This window comes from Trichosurus vulpecula, chromosome 7, assembly GCF_011100635.1.
Source record: "Trichosurus vulpecula isolate mTriVul1 chromosome 7, mTriVul1.pri, whole genome shotgun sequence".
Taxonomy (NCBI): domain Eukaryota; kingdom Metazoa; phylum Chordata; class Mammalia; order Diprotodontia; family Phalangeridae; genus Trichosurus; species Trichosurus vulpecula.
The window spans coordinates 244,098,166-244,109,717 of NC_050579.1; the positions used below are offsets into that span (position 1 = coordinate 244,098,166).

At 42.5% G+C, this 11,552-nt stretch overlaps 1 pseudogene; it reads right to left on the bottom strand.

The window, feature by feature from the left end:
- Positions 1-5,623: 5,623 nt before the first annotated feature.
- LOC118857873 lies at positions 5,624-11,124 on the bottom strand (annotated as a pseudogene).
- Positions 11,125-11,552: the final 428 nt, after the last annotated feature.

Consider the following 11,552-nt stretch of genomic DNA (forward strand, 5'->3'; position numbering starts at 1 on the left):
GAATCATACGCATCATCTTTCCATGTAGGAATGTAAACAAAACAGTTCAACTTTAGTAAGTCCCTTGCAATTTCTTTTTCTTGTTCTTTTTCTTGATTGCCTTTTCATGCTTCTCTTGATTCTTGTGTTTGAAAGTCAAATTTTCTATTCAGCTCTGGTCTTTTCACTGAAAAAGCTTGAAAATCCTCTATTTTATTGAAAATCCATATTTTGCCTTGGGGCATGATACTCAGTTTTGCTGGGTAGGTGATTCTTGGTTTTAATCCTAGCTCCACTGACCTCCAAAATATCGTGTTCCAAGCCCTTCAATCTCTTAATGTAGAAGCTGCCAGGTCTTGGATTATTCTGATTGTGTTTCCACAATACTCAAATCGTTTCTTTCCGGCTGCTTGCAGTATTTTCTCCTTGATCTGGGAGCTCTGGAATTTGGCAACAATATTCCTAGGAGATTTCTTTTGGGGATCTATTTGAGGAGGTGATCTGTGGATTCTTTCAATTTCTATTTTGCCCTGTGGCTCTAGAATATCATGGCAGTTCTCCTTGATAATTTCTTGAAAGACGATATCTAGGCTCTTTTTTTGATCATGGCTTTCAGGTAGTCCAATAATTTTTAACTTATCTCTCCTGGATCTATTTTCCAGGTCAGTGGTTTTTCCAAGGAGATATTTCACATTGTCTTCCATTTTTTCCTTCCTTTGGTTCTGTTTTATAATATCTTGATTTCTCATAAAGTCACTAGCTTCCACTTGCTCCAATCTACTTTTTAAGGTAGTATTTTCTTCAGTGGTCTTTTGGACCTCCTTTTTCATTTGGGTAATTCTGCCTTTCAAGGCATTCTTTTCCTCATTGGCTTTTTGGAGCTCTTTTGCCATTTGAATAAGTCTATATTTTAAGGTGTTGTTTTCTTCAGTATATTTTTCAGTATTTTTTTGGTTCTCCTTTAGCAAGTCATTCACTTGTTTTTCATGGTTTTCTTGCATCTTTGTCATTTCTCTTCCCAGTTTTTCCTCTACTTCTCTAACTCGCTTTTCCAAATCCTTTTTGAGCTCTTCCATGGCCTGGGACCAGTTCATGTTTTTCTTGGAGGCTTTTGTTGACTTTGTTTTGTTTTGTTTGTTTTGTTTTGTTTTGTTTGACTTTGTTAACTTCTTCTGTCTATATTTTTTGGTCTTCTTTGTCACCAAAGAAAGAATCCAAAGTCTGAGACTGAATCTGGGTGCGTTTTTACTGCCTGGCAATATTCCCAGCCAACTAACTTGACCCTTGAGTTTTTCAGCTGGGTATGACTGCTTGTGGACTAAAGAGTTCTATGTTCCCCGCCTGGGGGGATGCGCCAGCTCTGCCACACCAGCACTCCTCCTTCCCCAAGAGCCCCCAACCCGGACTGGACTTATATCTTCAGCAGGCTCTTCACTCCTGCTCTGATCTGCCACTTAGTTCCTCCCACCAGGTGGGCCTGGGGCAGAAAGCAACTGCAGCTGTACTTCTGTAGCTGCCCCACCTCCGCTGCCCCCAGGGCGGTAGCCAAACCCTCAAACTCCTTCCACTCCCACAGCTTTTCCCACTAACCTTATCTGTTGTCTTTGGTGTTTGTGGGTTGAGAAGTCTGGTAACTGCTGCAGTTCACTGATTCAGGGCGCTAGGGCATGCTCCACTCGGCTCCTGGTCTGGTTGGTCCGAGCCGCTCACACTGCGCTCCTGCTCCGCTCCGCTCTGCTCCCAGGTCCATGTGGGATAGACCTCAGAGACCATCCAGGCTGTCTTGGACTGGAGCCCTGCTTCCCTCTGCTGTTTTGTGGGTTCTGCAGTTCTGGAATTGGTTCAGAGCCATTTTTTATAGGTTTTTGGAGGGACTCAGCGGTGAGCTCACACTAGTCCCTGCTTTCCAGCTGCCATCTTGGCTCTGCCCCCCAATTATTGCTTCTTTCAATTTCCTATCTCAAATAACTAGGTAAATAAGTTCGTAGGCTTGCCATCCATCTCCTTGTTAATGATTATGCATACATGTGCAGTATCAGCTCTTCACAGTACCATCTCTTTTCTAGATAAAGTGATGATGTATACATATGTATGTCCTCAGAGAGGGGCTAGGACAAAGGCACGATGTGATAAAGACATAAAAGTTTTAAGTTTCATACAAACTTTACTTTGAGAAAAGCAACAAAACTTTCCTCAGAAATAGAATGTGTGCACGTGTGCTGTTGGCTTCTAAGTGTTTTTATTGCTAACAATGACAAAAGTACGAGTAAACTTGACATTCCCGGATAACATATTTTTAATTTTTTCTTTTGATCATGAAGGTAATTAAGAACAAGAATGAGAAAGTAGAGAAAAGCACCAATCATCCTTCAGTTTCAATCAAATATAGGTGATTTTTGTTGTTGTTGCTTCTTCTTTTCCTTCCAGGATACATGGGTTCTAATTATGTTTTAGTAATAAATTCTCAAAAGTTACTTATGGATTTTACATATAAAATTGTGCTAACAGTAAATGATTTCCTCCCTATTTCAAAGTCTTCCTCTAAGAATATTAAGAGACAGGACTTCATTTTACACGTCAAGACCTCATACATCTTTTCAACAGTTCTTCCTTCAGTCTGTAGATGGCATTGTCCACATCAGGTACAGAGTTCAGGTAAAACAGGAAAAAAACAAGTGGTATATAAAAACTGAAATTCTCTGAACTCTCAGGTGAATTTTTGGTTCCTAATTTATTATTTGTCTTGTAGCTCTTTTGTTAATAAAGTTAGTTCTATAAGGCTTGAACTGGTTTTCACCACATGAACTAGTTACTGGAAGACCAAATTAAAGAGGCTCTATTTGGCCTTACTAAATTGTACCAGGTTGTATCACTAGCAGGTTTTAGCAGCATTATCTAGGGAACCTCTGCAAGTGACTTGGAATCAGGGAAGCAAATCTACTAGGAGGAGCCCTGTGCAGAGCCACCCTGGTAGAGAGGACTATTCCAGAATTTCAAAGGGAAAATGTTTTCCACAATGAGATGGCTACAGGGAACAGCTAAGATCCAAGAGGCAATAAGCTGTTTAAATGGAGTTTTGGAATGGGTTATGAGGAGCAATTTAACATTGGTGACCATCAATGTTTTTTGGTGCTTGTGTTTGCCTAATTGTGTGATTCTTTGGTCTTTGAGATATTACAGAACTCTCTATCACCAAAATGGGGAAAACAGTGATGGGAACTTTTCATTTTCATTTACTATGTTGTTTCTATTGAATATCTGGCTGATTCCTGAAATATGTTTCTTGTTAACCCCACCCAGATATAAAAAAGGACTCATGGAATGATAGCATCAAAGGAACACTTCTAACATTCCCAAGATAAGAAATCAAATGGGAGGAAGGGAATACACCATCTTTAAAACCTCCAAAATATTTTATTTGTGGATGAATTTCCCTAACACCGAGTCTTAGTGATATACAATCCCTTTCTATCAATTAACTCACTGTGACTTCTTTAAAAAGTAGCTTTATAGAATTTATAAGTGTAGGATTTTGCAAACCTAGTGTGTAATCTGTAACTTAGTTTACCTATTGAGTCTCCTTAACCAGGTATGTTTCCTTAGGGGATGTATGTGATGATGTTCTTATTTAATTAAATTTGTTCAACTTCTATGATATTAAAGAAGCACAAGATTTTGAATCTGTCTTAAAAACAATTTTATAGCCTAAAATAATATATGAGATTGCAATATGGAAAAGAATTTATTTCTCTGCCTGATATAATTTTCCCTATAAAGCCTTATCAGAAACTTTGATCTTTGTTTGTTTTTTTAATCCTGAACCTGTGTTTGAGCATATTAAAACATAGCTTTTCTAACCTCTACAATTTCTGTGTTGTGGTAGATTTGTTTTAGCAGCAGGTACCACCTATACAAGCTGAAAGAGGGAGATATTTCTCTGATAATAGGGTCCATAGGCTTGCCAAGGTTGCCAAGGAAGTTCTGGACACAAAAGAGGTTAGGAACCTATTGCATATACACTACCAAGAGCTGGATTTCTTACTATTTCAAACTCAACTTGTCCCAAAATGAGCTTTTCACATTTCTGCCCAAAACTTCATTGGGTAATGTCCCTGCCTCATTCTCTCCTCATCCTCCCCTCCCCATTTGATTGATCTTCCTAAAGCAAGTTTACATCACCCCTTGATTCAATCAATTCCAATGGCTCCCTATTGCTTTTAGGATCAAATATAAATATAACGGCTCTTAAAGCCCTTCATAAACTGACTTTTTCCTAAATTTGCAGTCTTCATATATACCTTACTCAGCTTCATGTACTCTTTGACCTGCGACACTCCATCTCCCAACTCCTGGCATTTCCACTAGCTGACCCTCATTCTTGGAGCACATTCTTCTTCCTCTCCTTTTAGCTTCCCTGACTTCCTTCACGTCTCAGCTAAAGTCCTGCCTTCTACAAGAAGCTCTTCAAAGTCCTCCTGTCCTCTGAAGTTATCTCCAACTTACCCTGTATAGCTCTTGTTTGTACTGAGCTGTTTGCATGTTGTCTCCTCCCTTACACCCTGAGCCCAAGATCAGGGACTGTTTTTGCCTTTCTTTATATCCCCCCAGCTTTAGCAGAATGCCTAGCTCACAGCACACTCTTTACAATTTTTTTGATCTAACAACATAACTTGTGATTTTATTGTCATCAACTCCATTCACTCAGCCTCTCCTGTGAAAATCCTGGTATTTTTTACTCTTCCACTCCTATGACCATCTACTAGTTGGCTGTCAACAGTATCTCCAGGGCATCTCTCCTATTTCCTATCTATTCCTAATTTTCTCCACTATAGTAGAGGTCTTTATTAATAATCCCTGGGACTACTGTACTATCCCCTAATATGAACTTTTCAACCTAGAGAGGCAAGTATCGAGTGCAGTCTTGGCCCTAATGTGTCCTGCTAGGTGCTTTTCCTAGAAGACTCTTATGTTTTTCTATTTTTATCTGTTTTCTTTTACAGGTCTCCTAGTTTTTTCATTTAATATGATCTTGACCTGTTACATCTTAAAACCATTTGCCACAAACCCATTATGCTTAACGAGGGTACCAACATTCTTCCAGTCATCCAGGTCTGAAACTTCAGTGTCATCCTCACTCTCCACACACATCCAGTCACATAATAATTGTGTGTGTGTGTGTGTGTGTGTGTGTGTGTGTGTGTGTAACGTGCCTTATATATGTCTCCTTCTAATTCAGGCCCTGATCACCTCATGATTATGACATCAGCTTCCCAGTTGTCTCAATACTTCATTTCTCCCCACTCCAATCCTTTATAGATTTGCTGAGGAAATCTTCCCATGGTATAATTCTGACCCCCACATATACCCAATAATCTCCAATGCTTCCCTATTGCTTCCTTTTTCAAAACATGTACAAGGATATGTTTATTGTTTAAAATTTTTCTATTTGCAAATGTTCCATTTCCTTTGTTCCCTATTCTAGGGAAGGAGTCAGTAAGGCAAATTTCTTGGAGATCTGGGCACAAGCAGGGGCCTCAAAACATGAGAGAGAGAGACTGAGAGAGGAGGCAAGAGTTCCAGTGGACACAGCCTCAGGGATCAGCTCAGGAGCCCTGCAGAGGACATAGGACAGTCATATAAGAGTCTATGTATGGGTCTGAAACCATAAGTAGAACCACTTCTTCCCACTAAGGGCCCCCAAGTCATTTCTTAGGTTCAGGCCCCACTGGCAGAGACTGTAGCAATGAGAAGCCTGATTGCACCTGGATAGAAGGATCTCACCTGTTGGTTGTGAACCCTGATTTCCTAGAAAAGGAAGGAAGATAGACATACAAATACTAGTGAATTCTTGAGTCACAGAAGCAAAGAGCACCAAGATTCTGGACCCAGTAGTATGGGGGTTCCTAGCACTGCCTAGCCCAGCACCTGACACTACAGAGGAAGCACGTAATTGATACTTTACCCACCATCTACAATTGTGTGAGCGGATGGGGGGCAAGAAGAATTCAGGGGAGAGGTTATAAAGGCTGGAACCTGAGACCCCTCCCAAGGCCCTCTCTACTAATGAATATGGGATTCTATAAGACCCTAGAGCCCTGGAATCTGACCCCTTCACTATATTCATTAAGTCCCTGGGGAGGAAGAGATGAAGCTAGAGCCAGATCACCCCTTCACCTCTGGGGACCAGATTTCTAATATAAATATCCTCTCTCCTGGGGAGGAGATCATGGATGGGAGAGGGTCTCAGGCCTTTACTCAGAGTATCTCACCTTTCTGACTTCTCTTGTAGACAATGAGGCCAACCCCAAAGAAGATCAGCCCCAGCACAAGGCCTCCAATTCCACTGAGCATCTTAATCTGGGAAGATTCAGACTGTGCTTCTGGGGAAAAGAGACACCAAGGATCAAAACTGTCCCTGCAGGAGCCAGCCCCATGTGGGGAGCACACAAGTCTTAGGTGAGCCTGAGAAGGAGGCTAAATCCTGTCTAAGAAAGGAAGGGATGCATGTGCAAAGGTCTTTCTGGGCTCAAGAAGTGAAAATTCATCAGGAGACATTGATATATGTCTAAACTCCTAGCTCCTCTACTTGAAGCGGAGCTAGGCTTTGAGATGGATTGATAGGCCAATTACAGAGTCTCAAAGGGAGGCCAGCTCCCAGGGCTGGGGCCAGTGAGGAGGCTAGTAAGGTTCTAGGTCTCTATAACTCTTAGTTCAGCACTGCCATAAGAAGGCTCTGCTGGGCAAGTAGGGGAGGTTGAGTAGCACCACATGGGGTTTATATTAGCCAAGGACAGAAGAAAAGAGGGCATGACACATACACTGAGGTATCTCAGAGCTAGCTCCATGTCCTGAACAATATTAGAATTAGAGGGTGAGGGAGCTGTAGCTCACTCTAGTGAAACATAGCAGGTCTGTGAAGGCTGGAGTGCTCCACTTGGCAGGTGTAGACATCTCCACGCTTGGGGATCATTTCCAGCATCACCAGGATCTGGTAGGTCCAGTCTCCATTGCTGATCAGGCCTATGGACACAACCCCAGCTGTCTCCTCCTGCCCATTTAGGAACCACCTGACCTCAATGTCCCCAGGATAGAAACCAGTGACAGAGCAGACAAGCAGGTTGTGGTGTCCCAGGGGAGCCATCTTTGATGGATACACAATCACCTCTGGCTTAACTGGAAGAAAGAAGAAAGATCTTGAGTGAAGGAGCCAGAGCAGGTCTTCCTAATCCAGTCACCACCTCTGTCACCTGATCCATAACTGAGCTCTGGTCTCTTCTCCCCAGGGCCAGAAATGGGCATGTTGGTAGACATTTAAGCTCCCCCTAAATCTAGAAAGTTGAACTAGCAGGAAGTAGGCCCAGGAGTCCATGGTGCTGAATTATCACAGCCCCAGCTCATCAGGATTCAGTGATATGGGAAGAATTAGCAAGCAAGTTTACTTATTATAAATGGATACTTTATAATGGATCATTTCCAAAAGCAGGTCATATGTGAAGATAATAAACGATTTTTAAAAAGGTTTCCACTTCAAATATTAAGAGACACTATCATTCCACAAAAAAAGTTTTGAATCAGAGGAATTGTGGGAAACACCTAGACCTGGTAGAAATCTGAGCATCCTGACCAAGTCCAAGTACCCTGGGAGAAACAGAAATATATCTGGATCCCTGGAGGAAGACAATTTCAGTGATGAGGCCTCGGTTGTAAGAGACTGTTATCAGAGAAGGCTAAAAGTGGAAGGGAGAAAGAGTGAGTATGGACAAGAGTCACATAGAATGGGCAGGCAAGGATGAGTTCCTTGGAAGGAACTTTTGAACCAATGAGGTCAAAGATCCATTTGACTATGAGTACTAAAATATAGACAAATATTCAACATATGAAACTATCCTTCACTTGATTCTCTTGTCCCTCCCTAGATTATATCCTATTTCTCTAATTCCATTTCCAGACAAATCTCTCCAAATATTCATCTGTATCCAAAGTTCTCTAAAACTCAGTAATCTAGCTTATAACACTGCTCTTGAATGAATAAATGAAAAAAATATACTAATCACCAACTATATGCTAAGCATTGGAAATATGAATGGAAAAGTAAAAAGAGTCTTTACTATGAAGCAGCATGCATTCTAATGAGGGAAAGAATATTCATAGGTAGTGGTGGCCAAGGAGGAAGACTTTGGGCAGAAGGTGGGAAGTGAGGCCACAAGGGAGTAGATGGACACAGCCCATCAAGGAACAATGGAAAAGTAGATCTTATCACAGATTCTTGCTTCCAGATTTTTCTTGGGGGTGGGGGAAAGAAATCTGTGAGGAAATGGTAGGTGCATCTCTATGAAGAGGTTGGCAAGGGGATTGTGGAGAAAGTTGCTGCAGAGAAGGGATTGAAGTGAAGCATGTCAGAATAATTTCTGAAATAGTACTCAGGGTTTGGGGCAGCTAAGTGGCACAGGGGATAGAGCACTGGACTTGGAATAATGATGACCTGAGTTCAAATATGGCCTCAGATATGTTCTAGCTGTGTGACCCTGGGCAGGTTACTTAACCCTGTTTGCCTCAGTTTTCTCATCTGTAATATGAGCTAGAGGAAATGGCAAACCACTGCAGTACCTTTTCCAAGAAAACTTCAAATGGAGTCGCAAAGAGTCAGACATGACTGAAGTGTCTGAATAATAATAGTACTGTGGGTTCAGTTACCAATCAAGAGAGCAGGGTCCCAAAGCAGAAGATCCTCCAAGGGATGATGTTTGGTTTAAGAAGCAAGATGATTTTTAAAGTTTTAAAGGGAATGTTCCCTCCATTTACCTCCTTTCACTAATTATAATAATTTTGTCTCCAAATTCATCCTTCACTGAAGCCTTTGACAGTGATCGTCACCTCCTTGAAATCCTGCCTTCCCTAGGTTTTTGCGACACCCCACCATCCTGACTTCTTTCTTACTTCAACTACTATCTGCCTGTCTCCTGGGCTGACTCTTCCTCCCTCTTTTCAATCATTAAATATATTCATGACTCAAAGTCTCCACCCTCTATTCTCCTCTTATATACTCTCTCCCTCAGACATCTTTTTACTCCCACCTCATTTCTCCCTCTCTGCAGACACCTCCTGAATCTTGATCTTGACCCACCCTTTCTCATAGACTCACTTCCTACATTTCTAGCTCCCTGACAAACATCTCTACATGGATGTGCCCAAGCACCTCAAACTAAAAATGTAAAAGATGTAATCTTGTCCCTAAAATCAAATCCTCCTCCTGACTTGCTTATTTCTATTAATGTCAAATTCTGCCTCACACCAGATATAGAAACCTGTAGTAATTTGGGGCTCAGGTCTCTCTCTTTCCCTCAGCTCCCACAGACAAGTCAGAAAACCTTACTGGTTCTTCCTCTCCAGTGTCTACTCTCTGCCCTAGGTTTTCCAGTAACACCATGACCACCCAGTTTAAAACCCGTTAATCCTCAAATATCTTCACCCACACTAACATAGCAGCTTACCATACTCACTACACTACCCTGGTAATTTTGACTGTGTCACCTTGGCTGAGTCAGTAATTTGGGGGCCTCAGTTTCCTCAACTGTAAAATGAGAGTGTTGGCCTAGATGGTCGCTAATGTGCAAATGCTGGGATTCTGTGCAGAAGAGGAGACAGGATGAAGGACTCACCCACGGGTAAAACTCTTTCAGAAGAATAAGGGATTGGGGGAAGGGGAACACCTTGGCCTCTGATATAGGAGCTCAGAATGACAAAAATGTGGTCATCAATTCAAGTGATTAAGACTACACCTGGACCCCTTGGAAACAGGTGCGGGGAATCTACAGCCTTGAGGCCACATGTATTCCTTGGGTGCAGCATTTTGACTGAGTCTAAGTTTTATGGAACAAATCCTTTTATTAAGGAGATTTGTACTATGAAGTTGGGATTCAGTCAAAGGGCCGCCTAAAGAACCCCATGTGGCCTTGAGACCACAGTTTCACCTGCAATAACCTCAAACATCTTTAGCCTCCTGGTTTCTCAGACGTTTGCTTATCATTTTGGTAATATCATGATTTAAAAGTGAGAAAAGAGAACATCCTGATGTTACCAAATTCCTGACATTGTACTTCTGAAACTCGGGCAAATCTGAAGCCTCTGGCCCCTCTTTGCTTCCCTGACAGCTTGAGCCGGCTATGCTGATAACTCCTGAGCCCATCCTCATGCCTTTGACTGCCCTACTCTACTCAGTCCTTCCTGTTCCTATTCCTATCATCCTGGGATGATAGTTTATGACATGGCTGTCTGCCCAGCTCCAGAGGCAAGGCATGCTGGGTCAAGCTTCAGCATCTGCAGGGGCCTCCTAACTGCTCTCTGTGGTTTAAAGTCATCTCCTCTCCAAAGCCCACATCTCACCCTATGACTCTCCATGGCTGTTTAGATAAAGAATAATTTCTTTAGTCTAGAAATCAAGGCCTTCTCCACCTCTGTCCCCACTTCCCTTTCTAGCCTTCTTTCCTACTTTTGCCCACATGAAACCTCAGTCCAACCAAAGTCTATTGACAATCTCTTAGTTCCTCCTTGTGCTTGCCCTTCTCTGTGCTCATTCTCCCACAGACATGGATTCTCTCTCTACTACTGGTGAGGTACCACAATCCCCCAGTCACCTCGGCTCACAATCTCAGTGTTATCCTCACTCCCATCACCTATATTGAGTCTGTTGCCAAAACTTGTCAATTTTATCTTTGTGGTATCTTGAATATACCCCCATTTTCTCCCTTGACCCTGATATGGCCCTGATACAAGCCCTCGCCACCTTCCACCTGCACTACTGCAATAGCTTGCTGGTGGGTCTGCCTGCCTCCAGGCTCTCCTCACTCTAGTCCATCTTCCACTCAGCTGTCAATGGATCTTCCTAAAGCACGGATCTGACCACGTCACCCCCCTGCTCAATAAACTACAGTGGCTCCCAATCACCTCCAGTATCAAATTTAAAAATTCTGTTTGGCCTTCAAAGCCCTTCACACATTGACCCCTCCTACCTTTTCAGTTTCCCTACACCTGACTCTCACCTCTCCCACCCATGCACTGTGATCCAGTGACACTGGTTTTCCTGCTGTCCCTCCTAATAGATGCTCCATCTCCCAACTTAGGGAATTTCTCTGGGCTGTCCCTCATGTCTGGAATATTCTCCCTCCTCATATCTGACTTTTGACTTGTCTGGCTTCCTTCAAGTCCCAAATAAATTCCCATCTTCTCCAGAAACCCTTTCCCAATCCTCCTTCTGTTGGTTATTTCCAAATTACCCTAAATATAACTTGTTTGTACACAGTTGTTTTCATGGTGTCATCCCCAGGGATTTACACCTTTCTTTGTATCCCCCGCAGTTAACACAGTGCCTGGCATAAGTGTTTAATAAAACTGACAAATTTCTAGCTGGGAGGCTACTAAAATATTGTGTAGTTTGAATGATTGCCCACATGGGGGCATCGCCTGCTCAGTACACTCAAGGCAGAAAGCAGGATGATCCTGGAGCTGTCAGCTGGGTGAAGCAGACATCCACCACCTTGCACGAACTGGGAGGTGCCACTGCCCTTGGGTTTCCC